Source organism: Leucopleurus acutus, assembly GCF_964270905.1.
Source record: "Leucopleurus acutus genome assembly, chromosome: 10".
NCBI classification, from domain to species: domain Eukaryota; kingdom Metazoa; phylum Chordata; class Mammalia; order Artiodactyla; family Delphinidae; genus Leucopleurus; species Leucopleurus acutus.
Window position 1 is genome coordinate 33,788,089 of NC_139153.1, and position 13,860 is coordinate 33,801,948.

Below are 13,860 nucleotides of genomic sequence, written 5' to 3' on the forward strand. Positions count from 1 at the left end.
ATACATACTGTGATATCCAATACAAAATCTATTCATACGATCAGCTTGGGCTCTAAATATATTGGTTATATGTTCATTTCCTCCTGATGTTTTTTTCCCACTTTTATGTTCTCTAGGGTCTTGGTTCTCAGAGTGTGGCCCCTGGGCCAGCAGGATCAGCATCACCCAGGATTTGTTAGGAATTCAAATTCTTGGGCTTCATCCCAGGCTTACTGAATCAGAAGCTCTGGGAGTGGGGTGCAGTGATCTGCGTGGTAACAAGCTCTCCAAGTAGGGATGGCTTCATAGCCATGTGATTTGTGCAGTCACACAGGACTGGGGTTTTAAAAGAGCCTTGTGCTTGGTTTAATGGTTCTGCTGTCAGAATCTTGGAATTCTTAGCAACAGGCCTACATTTTCATTTTGCTCTGAACCCTGCCATAATATACCCTGTCCTGATACCAGGTGATACCCATGTAAACTCAGAGTTTGAGAACCTTCATCTTTGAGAAATATTCAGGTTCCCTCTGAGTATCTGATCAGTTGCTCATTTTATTATAAATTACAGCCTATCCAAATTTTTCTAAGCAAGTTGGTCCTCAGACAAGTTACTACTAAGTTGTGTTAACATTTCTCTTAACTTAGTAATCTGGGCTTTAGCAAACTTTTGGACATCTCCTGCCTTTCTATAGCAACTGCCCTATAGTGGCCAGAAGTAGAGAGTTCCTGACTTTTCATATCCATCTTGGACCTTCTTTTTCCTGGTTACCCAGAAAGTGTTCTTATAGCAACCTTTTCTGAGCCCATCTGGTACTGCCAAACGGTTAATCAGTTTTGTTTCCATAACAAATTATCCAGGTGTCTGGGTTTATGGGTGTTTAAAAAAAGTCTCTCCACGTAGGGGTTGTTCACAGACATTGTGTTATATAACATGGAATCACAGTGAGTAGGTCAATCAGGGCCTCAATAGAAACAGATATTTCAAATTAAGATAATTCAAGAAGCATTTATTTACAAAGGAATTAATTCCAAAGGTGTGGTATAGGGGAACAATTAGGGCTTGTGCAGGAACCCCGGGCTATAGCGGCAGAAATGTCACCATTTCTAGGCCCAAAGAGACAAGGGAAGGAGAGGTTCCCAGAACCTGGAAAAAGAGAGTCACATGGGGCTGCTTTGAGAGGGATAGTAACCTTCTGTCAAGGGACACAGCTAGTCTGAAGTGAACTCACAGGGAGGGAACCAGAGAAATAAACGTGCTGACTTCACTCTCCCCCCTGCAGTCCAATTAACTTAATTCCACTGGAAGCCCGAGGGCAGAGAGCACACTGATGTGACCTGAGTACATCAGTCTGTGGGGAAGGAAGCAAGGAGAGAATGGAGATGGATCCAGAGGGACAAATGGAAAATATCTGGCATAGTTAATTCCACTCACCTCCTGGCATCTACTCTCAACCTTCTTTCATGTGAAAAGTTAGCATCCCCAACACAGAATGAAGTCACCTCAGCTCCTGTGTCATTGTGAGCCAATGTCAGTTATGTCATATTCCTATCCAAAACTTGAGCTACCACCAGTCTTGTAAGGTAGCAGAGGGTAAAAGGGAGAAAAGAAATGATTTAGTGAAACAAACATAACTGCTATAGTCCCCATCTCTATAGCTGGCCATGAAGCCTTGTTGGTAACCATGGTTTCCTTCTTCCATCACCTCTTGTACAATCCCCTTACCTTCTGCTGGCACTTCAGCTGGATAGGGTTCATGACTTCATAGGGTGATCCGTACCTTCTTTCCTGCAACATCTAAGTCCTTGATGGCCTGGATTTACTGGGTTACACTTTCATTTAAGGGTATCCCCGTGAATACTTGGGTTCTATATATCTCCTTCCTTTCACCCATTGCATAACAGAAATGGTGACACTCTTTCATTGGTTCAGTGGGATGAGAAGCTCAAAATGGCCATGGGACAATTTAAGCTTCTAATTGATCACACCATGATAATGTTCTTTGGTGGAAGCAACCTTCTTCTAGTGAGTTATTAGGTGGTTAAGTGCGAGAGAGCACTCCCACCTCCTCTTCTCAGTTTCCTGATCCATGTATCCTTACTATAGGGGAGATGGCACCATATATTGACCTGTGATTTAAGACATATACTGCATTCCTTTAGGACAGCAACCCAGCCTTTTTTGGGTGTCGTCCCCCTGCTTTGGTACTAAATCAGCGTTTCTAGGTTATGGGCCCATTAATGGTCAAGTGTGTCTCATGGTTGGAGGTGATGTTGTGCAGGCTATCATGTGATAGATAAGGCATTGTGTATGTCTAAGAATTGTGGTCCTGGAAGAAGTGCTGAAGAAGAGAAGTTAAATCCATAAAGGGAAGATTGTATCCTGTTTAAGTCGAAGCACTGACCTCTTCAAAGTCAGAGAAGTCTAATGTCATCAGTATTTCCCTAGGTAGCTTGTTAGTCTACCCAGGGCTCAGCATTGTCCTTTGTTGTGGGCAGATTTGGTACTTGGCTTGGTTGTAGTTGGATAAGCCTTGGTGAGAAGACTGTGTGACTGAATTGTACATGGCCTCCATCCCTGACTCTGTGGCCAGTGAATTCCCTCTTCTAAGCAACATAAAGATCATAAAACATGTTAACTCTGTTTATCACCTCCTACTTACATGTTCTTTTCCAGTAATTTAATTATGCTTTTTCTGATTAACATTAGACATTGTTTTAAAAAATTATATCATATTTTTATATTATATTAAGATTAGACATTATTTTTAAAAAACAGGCAATTATAAACAAACCTTTTTTATAAACAAAAAATTTTTATTTTTATATAAAAATATATACAAAAATATTTTTAAAAATAATGTTCTTTGTTCATTTCTTCTTACATCTCAAACTTTCCTTCCTAGCTTATAATTTTTTTTAACATCTTTATTGGAGTATAATTGTTTTACAATGGTGTGTTAGTTTCTGCTTTATAACAAAGTGAATCAGCTATATATATACATATATCCCCATATGTCTTCCCTCTTGAGTCTCCCTCCCTCCCACCCTCCCTATCCCACCCCTCTAGGTGCTCACAAAGCACCAAGCTGATCTCCCTGTGCTATGTGGCTGCTTCCCACTAGTTATCTGTTTTACATTTGGTAGTGTATATATGTCCATGCCACTCTCTCACTTCGTCCCAGCTTACCCTTCACCCTCCCCGTATCCTTAAGTCCATTCTCTACATCTGCATCTTTATTCCTGTCCTGCCCCTAGGTTCACCAGAACCTTTTTTTTTTTCTTTTTTTTTTTAGATTCCATATATATGTGTTAGCATACAGTATTTGTTTTTCTCTTTCTGCCTTACTTCAGTCTGTATGACAGTCTCTAGGTCCATCCACCTCACTACAAATAACTCAATTTCGTTTCGTTTTATGGCTGAGTAATATTCCATTGTATATACGTGCCACATCTTCTTTATCCATTCATCTGTCTATGGGCACTTAGGTTGCTTCCATGTCCTGTCTATTGTAAATAGTGCTGCAATGAACATTGTGGTACATGACTCTTTTTGAGTTATGGTTCTCAGGGTATATGCCCAGTAGTGGGATTGCTGGGTCATATGGTAGCTCTATTTGTAGTTTTTTAAGGAACCTCCATACTGTTCTCCATTGTGGCTGTATCAATTTACATTCCTACCAACAGTGCAAGAGGGTTCCCTTTTCTCCACACCCTCTCCAGCATTTATTGTTTCTAGATTTTTTGATGATGGCCATTCTGACTGGTGTGAGGTGATACCTCATTGTAGTTTTGATTTGCATTTCTCTAATAATTACTGATGTTGAGCATCTTTTCATGTGTTTGTTGGCAATCTGTATATCTTCTGTGAAGAAATGTCTATTTAGGTCTTCTGCCCATTTTTGGATTGGGTTGTTTTTTTTTTTTAATATTGAGCTGCATGAGCTGTTTATATATTTTGGAGATTAATCCTTTGTCCATTGATTCATTTGCAAATATTTTCTCCCATTCTGAGGGTTGCCTTTTCGTCTTGTTTGTAGTTTCCTTTGCTTTGTAAAAGCTTTTAAGTTTCATTAGGTCCCATTTGTTTATTTTTGTTTTTATTTCCATTTCTCTAGTAGGTGGGTCAAAAAGGATTTTGCTGTGATTTATGTCATAGAGTGTTCTGCCTATGCTTTGCTCTAAGAGTTTTATAGTGTCTGTTCTTACATTTGGGTCTTTAATCCATTTTGAGTTTATTGTTGTGCATGGTGTTAGGGAGTGTTCTCATTTCATTCTTTTACATGTAGCTGTCCAGTTTTCCCAGCACCACGTACTGAAGAGGCTGTCTTTTCTCCATTGTATATTCTTGCCTCCTTTATCAAAAATAAGGTGACCATAGGTGCATGGGTTTATCTCTGGGCTTCCTATCCTTTCCCATTGATTGATCTATATTTCTGTTTTTGTGCAAGTACCACACTGTCTGGATTACTGTGTAGTATAGTCTGAAGTCTGGGAGTCTAATTCCTCCAGCTCTGTTTTTCTTTCTCAAGATTGCTTTGGGTATTCGGGGTCTTTTGTGTTTCCATACACCTTGTGAAATTTTTTGTTCTAGTTCTGTGGAAAATGCCATTGGTAGTTTGATAGGGATTGCATTGAATCTGTAGATTGCTTTGGGTAGTATAGTCATTTTCACAATATTGATTCTTCCAATCCAAGAACATGGTATATCTCTCTATCTGTTTGTATCATCTTTAATTTCTTACATCAGTGTCTTATAGTCTTCTGCATACAGGTCTTTCGCCTCCTTAGGCAGGTTTATTCCTAGGTATTTTATTCTTTTTGTTGCAGTGGTAAATTGGAGTGTTTCCTTAATTTCTCTTTCACATTTTTCATCATTAGTGTATAGGAATGCCAGAGATTTCTGTGCATTAATTTTGTGTCCTGCTACTTTACCAAATTCATTGATTAGCTCTAGTAGTTTTCTGGTAGCATCTTTAGGATTCTCTATGTATAGTATCATGTCATCTGCAAACAGCGACAGCTTTACTTCTTCTTTTCCGATTTGGATTCCTTTTATTTCTTTTTCTTCTCTGATTGCTGTGGCTAAAACTTCCAAAACTATGTTGAATAAGAGTGGTGAGAGTGGACAACTTGTCTTGTTCTTGATCTTAGAGGAAATAGTTTCAGTTTTTCACCATTGAGAATGATGTTACCTGTGGGTTTGTCATATATGGCCTTTATTATGTTGAGGGAAGTTCACTCTGTGCCTACTTTCTGGAGAGTTTTTATCATAAATGGATGTTGAATTTTGTCGGAAGCTTTTTCTGCATCTGTTGAGATGATCGTATGGTTTTTCTCCTTCAGTGTGTTAATATGGTGTATCACACTGATTGTTTAGCATATACTGAAGAATCCTTGCATCCCTGGGATAAACCCCACTTGATCATGGTGTTTGATCCTTTTAATGTGCTGTTGGATTCTGTATGCTAGTATTTTTTTTTTGACGATTTTTGCATCTATGTTCATCAGTGATATTGGCATGTAGTTTTCTCTGTGACATCTTTGTCTGCTTTGGTTATCAGGGTGATAGTGGCCTCATAGAATGAGTTTGGGAGTGTTCCTCCTTCTGCTATATTTTGGAAGAGTTTGAGAAGGGTAGGTGTTAGCTCTTCTCTAAATGTTTATTAGAATTCCCCTGTGAAGCCACCTGGTCCTGGGCTTTTGTTTGTTGGAAGAGTTTTAATCACAGTCTCAATTTCAATGCTTGTGATTGGTCTGTTTATGTTTTCTATTTCTTCCTGGTTCAGTCTTGGAAGATTGTGCTTTTCTAAGAATTTGTCCATTTCTTCCAGATTGTGCATTTTATTGGCATAGAGTTGCTTGTAGTAATCGCTCATGATCCTTTGTATTTCTGCAGTGTCAATTGTTACTTCTCCTTTTTCATTTCTAATTCTAATGGTTTGAGTCTTCTCCCTTTTTTTCTTGATGAGTCTGAATAATGGTTTATCAGTTTTGTTTATCTTCTCCAAGAACCATCTTTTAGTTTTATTGATCTTTGCTATTGTTTCCTTCATTTCTTTTTCATTTATTTCTGATCTGATCTTTATGATTTCTTTCCTTCTGCTAACTTTGGTTTTTTTTGTTGTTTTTCTTTCTCTAATTGCTTTAGGTGTAAGTTTAGGTTGTTTATTTGAGATGTTTCCTTTTTCTTAAGGTAAGATTGTACTGCTATAAACTTCCCTCTTAGAACTGCTTTTTCTGCATCCCATAGGTTTTGGGTCATCGTGTTTTCATTTTCATTTCTTTCTAGGTATTCTTTGATTTCCTATTTGATTTCTTCAGTGATCTCTTGGTTATTTAGTAGTGTATTGTTTAGCCTCCATGTGTTTGTATTTTTTACATATTTTTTCCTGTAATTGATATCTAGTTTCATAGCGTTATGGTTGGAAAATATACTTGATATGATTTCAGTTTTCTTAAATTTACCAAGGCTTGATTTGTGACCCAAGATATGATCTATCCTGGAGAATGTTCTATGAGCACTTGAGAAGAAAGTGTATTCTGTTGTTTTTGGATGGAATGTCCTATAAGTATCAGTTAAGTCCATCTTGTTTAATGTATCATTTAAAGCTTGTGTTTCCTTATTTATTTTCATTTTGGGTGATCTGTCCATTTTTGAAAGTGGGTTGTGAAAGTCCCCTACTATGGTTGTATTACTGTCAATTTCCCCTTTTATGGCTGTTAGCATTTGCCTTATATATTGAGGTACTCCTATGTTGGGTTCATAAATATTTATAATTGTTATGTCTTCTTCTTGGATTGATCCCTTGATCATTATGTAGTGTCCTTCTTTTTTTTTTTTTTTTTTTCTTTTCCCCCACAGAGAAAAACACATTCATTTTATTTTGCAATGTTTGCAGTATACTCACTTCGCATGTCTTTCCCCTCAGGGTTAGCTGGAGCCTCATAAAGTTTGGTAACTCTGAGTCAGCTCCAAAGACAGTATATTCCCCATCCACATCACACACCCCACATCTTACTTCTGGAAGGATGAAGTGGTCCTAATGTTTATACAGTTGAAAACAAAACCCAAGTCAGCATTCTGACAACATAACTCTTTACTGATCCATATGACATTTGCCATTTTACCCTTTCCCCTCACTGTGTCTTTAAGAAAATAAACTTTCCCAAAAATCCAATGACTATTTTCCAGCGCACCCTGATGTCTGCTGCCATAGGCCCATGTCCCTCTGCTTCGTAACACTCAGCACAGTGAAGACTTGTAATTAGTGATTTACTGAATTACTCTGCCTTTCCCAGCAGAGTGTGAGCTCCACAAGCAAGGGCCGATTCCTCTTTTACTACCTGTATCCTCAGCACCAGGCATATAATGGTTGCGCAATAAATTACGTTGAGTTAAAGAAAACAAAAGCTAACCTTTAAAAAAATACCTATCATATGATAGCAGTTGGGGTGATGGTTACCTTTGGGGAAGACAGGTGGGTAGTGACTGGCAGGGGGCATGAAGGAGACTCAGGGTTGCAGTCACATTCTATTTCTTCACCTGTTTACCTGGGCACGTTCACCACTTGGTCATTTATTGAGCTAAACTTATGATCAGTGTACTTCCTGCACTGAAAGAGAACCTAGAGACCCTCTGATGCAGTGATTCTCTAGCCACACATCACTGGGGCATTCATTACAAGTGCAAAGCCCCTGGTCTCCCACACCAGATCCTGACTCACTAAGTCTTAGAGTAGGGCCTAGGGATTTGGATCTTTTAACAAGTCCTTCAAGTGATTCTGAAGAAGGTGATCTACAGAGAACACTGAGCCTCTTATCTTCTAGATGAATGAAATGGAGGCCAGGGAGGGAGGAGACCTGCCCAGAGTGTTCTTCTGGTTAATGAGTATGCCAGGACTAGCATGAAGTTCACCTTCGACCACTCCAGTGTTATTTCCATGATTCCATGCTAGAATAGCTTAGGACCCAGAATGAATCTGCCCTAAACCTCAGTGCCTTATTCCACTGAGCCCTTTGCCTTTTTACCCACACATTAGGTTAATTGCGGAGGCCCAGAAACATACCTGTACATTCATTAGGTATGCAGAACCAGGTACTTAAACTTAGAGTTTAAATCATAGCTCCAATATTTACAAACTGTGTGACCCTGAGATAGTTATTTGTAAAATATAGCAGGGAGCATGTCAAATAATGTGGTCCCAGTAAATAGTATCTATAATTAATGCCATCTTAAAACATGGTGCTAAAGATACATTCTTCATTCGACTAGAGGGACATTCTCAAAGTGTAGTCCCCTACAGTAGGATCACCAGGAAGTGCTTATTTAAAACAGATTTCTAGTGAATCAGAATCTCTGGGGTAAAACCCAGAAGTCTGCATTAATAAGCAAGCACCCCAAGTTCTTCCTCTACATATAAACTTTTGAGAAACACTGGACTAGGGCCATGGACGGAGTGCCTCTTGTCAATGAAAACACGTGTATCAACGAAAACCAGGTAGTGCTGAACACTCTAACAATTTTCTGCTAACAAGAGGGAAGTGAGTGCCACCTACTGCCTTATTTTTATTTATTTATTTATTTATTATCATTATTTGATTTATTTTCAGGTGTGTTGGGTCTTCATTGCTGTGCATGGGCTTTCTCTAGTTGCAGTGAGCGGGGGCTACTCTCCGTTACAGTGTGAGGGCTTCTCATTCCAGTGGCTTCTCTTGTAGCAGAGCACAGGGTCCAGGCGCACGGGCTTCTGTAGTTGTAGCACACAGGCTCAGTAGTTGTGGCTCATGGAATCTGGAGCACAGGCTTTGTAGTTGTGGCGCATGGGCTTAGTTGCTCCATGGCCTGTGGGATCTTCCTGGACCAGGGCTCAAACCCATGTCGCCTGCATCATCAGGCGGATTTTTAACCACTGCACCACCAGGGAAGTCCTGTGCATTAATTTTGTATCCTACAACCTTACCAAAGCCATTGATTAGTTCTCGTAGTTTTCTGGTGGCATCGTTAGGATTTTCTATGTATAGTATCATGCCACTGGCAAACGGTGACAGTTTTACTTCTTCTTTACCAATTTGTATTCGTTTCATTTCTTTTTCTTCTCTGATTGCTGTGGCTAGAACTACTAATACCATGTTGAATAATAGTGGCAAGAGTGGACATCCTTGTCTTGTTCCTGATCTTAGAGGAAATGCTTTCAGTTTTTCACCATTGAGAATGATATTTGCTGTGCGTTTGTTGTATATATAGTTTTTATTATGTTGAGGTAGGTTCCCTCTATGCACACTTTCTGGAGACTTTTATCATAAATCAGTGTTGAATTGTGTCAAAAGCTTCTTCTGTATCTATTGAGACGATCATATGGTTTTTATTCTTTAATTTGTTCATATGGTGTATCACATTGATTGTTTTGCATTTACTGAAGAATCCCTGGGATAAATCCCACTTGATCATGGTGTATGATCCTTTTAATGTGTTGTTGGGTTCTGTTTGCTAGTATTTTGTTGAGGATTTTTGCATCTATGTTCATCAGTGATATTGGTCTGTAGTTTTCTTTTTTGTGATATCTTTGTCTGGTTTGGGTATGAGGGTGATGGTGGCCTTGTAGAACAAGTTTGGGAGTATTCTTCCCTCTGTAATTTTTTGGAAGAGTTTGAGAAGGATAGGTGTTAACCCTTCTCTAAATGTTTGATAGAGTTCGCCTGTGAAGCCATCTGGTCCTGGACTTTTGTTTGTTGGAAGATTTTTAATTGCAGTTTCAATTTCATCACCTGTGATTGGTCTGTGTATATTTTCTAATTCTTCCTGGTTCAATCTTGGAAGGTTGTAGTTTTCCAAAAATTTGTCCATTTCTTCCAGGTTGTTCATTTTATTGGCATAGAGTTGTAGTAGTCTCTTAGGATGCTTTGTATTTCTGCAGTGTCTGTTGTAACTTCTTCTTTTTCATTTCTAATTCTATTGATTTGCATCCTCTCCCTTTTTTTTCTTGATGAATCTGGCTAAAGGTTTGTCGATTTTGTTTATCTTCTCAATGAACCAGCTTTTAGTTTTATTGATCTTTGGTATTGCGTTCTTTGTTTCTATTTCATTTATTTCTGCTCTGATCTTTGTGATTTCTTTCCTTCTACTAACTTTGGGTTTTCTTTGTTCTTCTTTTTCTAGTTGCTTTAGGTGTAAGGTTACATGGTTTATTTGAGATTTTTCTTGTTTCTTGAGGTGAGCTTGAATTGCTATGAACTTCCCTCTTAGAACTGCTTTTGCTGCATCCCACAGGTTTTGGATTGTTGCGTTTTTGTTGTCATTTATCTCTAGGTATTTTTTTGATTTCCTCTTTGGTTTCTTCAGTGATCACTTGGTTATTTAGCAGTACACTGTTTAGCCTCCACGTATTTGTGTTTTTTACTGTTTTTGTCTTGTAACTCATTTCTAATCTCATGGTGGTGTGGTCGGAAAAGATACTTGATATGATTTCAGTTTTCTTAAATTTTCCAAGGCTTGATTTGTGACCCAAGATGTGGTCTATTCTGGAGAACGTTCCATGTGCACTTGAGAAGAAAGTGTATTTTTCCACTTTCAGGTGGAATGTCCTAAACATATCAATTATTTTAGAGTGCAAGGCTGAGACTGGTTCAGTTCCTCTCTCCGTAATTGAATTCACTCTGAAAAATGAATCAATCCTAAACTAGACAGCCAAGCAATAGTAAACATTATTGGTAAGAGACATAAAAATAGTCATTATTTAAGCAAAATAAAACATTCTAAGTTAAATGGTTTTTGGAGTTTTAGATTAATATATCTAATAAACTCCTGTAGTTTCAAGTTACTACTAAAACAGTAAAGGAAAATATAATCTGTCGTCCACTGGCCTATGCCAACAGTGAAAGGAAAAACTGAACTACAGAATGCCCTAAAATACTACACTGAAACAATGTGCAGGGATGCTCTCCTCTACCACCCCCTCCCCCAGTTCCGGAGAGAAATCAAGTGAAATAATAAGGACAAGTTTTTTTATCCTATAACTTTCTACTCAAGTCCAATATCAAAACTACCACCTGCAGGGCACAAGCAGAAAGCTAACATTGCCTTCAAACAGCACTCAAAAAAGCCTTCTGAATTATATAGTGTGTCACCACGTTTAAAGCTGACTTCTCCTTCCTAGTTGCCAATACAAAAAATATACCCAGAGGCTCAAGAGAGATGGGCAGAGCTTTATAAATATTCATGTAAAACTAGCAGTTGTACTTCATATTTCAATGACAAATCATAAAAAGCGTTTGTCTTCAATTTTTGTTGGTTTTAGGAAATAAATGGTAAAATATATACACTGTGAAAAAAAATATATATATATATATATACACTGTGGAATCTTAATACCCCCATCATAGAGTGTGAATGATGGTCCGGTTGCAAAGCTCCTGGATATACTCTTTGGCATGGGAGACTGCTGTCTTTGGTGCCTCAGGTGGAGGTGGAGGGCCTTCCACCAACTTCACAAAATAATGGCAAAAAACCTTCTCCATAATTCCAAAGCAACCTCTGCCGTGGTGCTGGATGCATTTCAGGTACTGGCCTCGCCCTGAGGTGGACTCAGCTATATATAAATTGGATCTGAATTCCACACTGTGTGTGGTCTCTCACTGACATATCTTGTACTTATAAGAGAACCTCTTTAATTATCTGGGCCCCTTTTTTGTCACTGAATTCCAGCTGAGCCAGAGCCTGGTCAGCGGACATTCCTCGTATCAGTTTTGCCAAATACCACATCTTGTCTTTGCTGTACTTTGTCTTCGAGAATGGTAGACTTCCCCAAGGCCAGCTTCCCCCTCAGATTCTACATCCATAATGCACCCAGGTGATCCATTATTACTGCCGCCATCCTTCTCCCTCTCTCTTCGGAAGCCTCCGAGTGTAGTGTCTTTCTTTGTTTCTTATAATAGTCTTTATTTTAAAGTCTATTTTGTCTGATGTGAGAATTGCTACTCCAGATTTCTTTTCATTTCCATTGCATGGAATATGTTTTTCCATCCCCTCACTTTCAGTCTGTATGCATCCCTAGGTCTGAAGTGTGTCTCTTGTACAGAGCATATATACAGGTCTTGTTTTTGTATCCATTCAGCCAGTCTTTGTCTTTTGGTTGCAGTATTTAATCCATTTACATTTAAGGTAGTTATCGATATGTATGTTCCTATTACCATTTTCTTAATTTTTTTAATAAAGAAATTAGATATTTTAATTTTTTAAATTTATTTAGTTTTTTGGCCACGCCGCACAGCTTGCAGGATCTTAGTCCCCTGATCACGTATCTAACCTGTGCCCCCTGAAGTGGAAGCATGAAGCCCTAACCACTGTACCACCAGAGAATTCCCTAGATATTTTTTTTAACATCTTTATTGGAGTATAACTGCTTTACAATGGTGTGTTACTTTCTGCTTTATAACAAAGTGAATCAGTTATACATATACATATGTTCTCATATCTCTTCCCTCTTGTGTCTCCCTCCCTCCCACCCTCCCTATCTCACCACTCTAGGTGGTCACAAACCACCGAGCTGATCTCCCTGTGCTATGCAGCTGCTTCCCACTAGCTAACTATTTTACGTTTGGTAGTGTTATATGTCCATGCCACTCTCTCACTTTGTCACAGCTTACCCTTCCCCCTCCCCACATCCTCAAGTCCATTCTCTTGTAGGTCTGCGTCTTTATTCCTGTCTTACCTGTAGGTTCTTCATGACCTTTTTTTTTTCTTAGATTCCATATATACATGTTAACATACAGTATTTGTTTTTCTCTTTCTGACTTACTTCACTCTGTATGACAGACCCTGGGTCCATCCACCTCACTACACATAACTCAATTTCATTTCTTTTTATGGCTGAGTAATATTCCATTGTATATATGTGCCACAACTTCTTTATCCTTTCATCTGTTGGTGGACACTTAGTTTGCTTCCATGTCTTGGCTGTTGTAAATAGAGCTGCAGTGAACATTTTGGTACATGACTCTTTTTCAATTATGGTTTTCTCAGGGTATATGCCCAGTAGTGGGATTGCTGGGCTGTATGGTAATTCTATTTTTAGTTTTTTAAGGAACCTCCATACTGTTCTCCATAGTGGCTGTATCAATTTGCATTCCCACCAACAGTGCAAGAGTGTTCCCTTTTCTCCACGCCCTCTCCAGCATTGACTGTTTCTAGATTTTTTGATGTTGGCCATTCTGACCAGTGTGAAGTGATATCTCATTGTAGTTTCCGTTGTTTTTGGTGTCTGCCCCCAGTGTTAAGGTTAGTTCAGTGGGTTGTGTAGGCTTCCTGGTGGAGGGGACTGGTGCCTGTGTTCTGATGGATGAGGCTGGATCTTGTCTTTCTGGTGGGTAGGACTGCATCCAGTGGTGTGTTTTGGGGTGTCTGTGACCTTATTATGATTTTAGGCAGCCTCTCTGGTAATGGGTGGGGTTGTGTTCCTGTCTTGCTAGTTGTTTGGCATAGGATGTCCAGCACTGTAGTCTGCTGGTTGTTGAGTGGAACTGGATCTTAGCGTTGAGATGGAGATCTCTGAAAGAGCTTTCGCCATTTGATATTACATGGAGCCAGGAGGTCTCTGATGGACCAGTGTCCTGAACTTGGCACTCCCACGTCAGAGACACAGGCCTGACACCCAGTCAGAGCACCAAGTCCCTGTCAGGCACACAGCTCAGAAAAAAAGGGATGAAAAAGAAAGAAAGAAACATAAAATAAAATAAAGTTATTAAAATAAAAAATTATTTAAAATAAAAAAATGAAAGTAATTAGAAAAAGAAAGAAGAGAGCAACCAAACCAAAAAACAAATCCACCAATGATAGCAAGTGCTAAAAACTATACTAAGAAGAAAAAAAAAATAGACAGAACCCTG

The 13,860-nt window shown here is 38.9% G+C and overlaps 1 protein-coding gene and 1 pseudogene across 2 annotated transcripts in view; one reads left to right on the top strand and one right to left on the bottom strand.

Annotated features, from left to right (window-relative positions):
• ERC2 (ELKS/RAB6-interacting/CAST family member 2) overlaps positions 1-13,860 on the top strand; it is a gene marked incomplete at both ends in the record, with an annotated part of 834,864 nt that overhangs the window by 620,666 nt on the left and 200,338 nt on the right. The window lies entirely within an intron of this gene.
• On the bottom strand, positions 11,353-11,849 carry LOC309967237 (large ribosomal subunit protein uL22m-like; annotated as a pseudogene). The gene has a single exon. The product of its transcript is annotated as a large ribosomal subunit protein uL22m-like (transcript).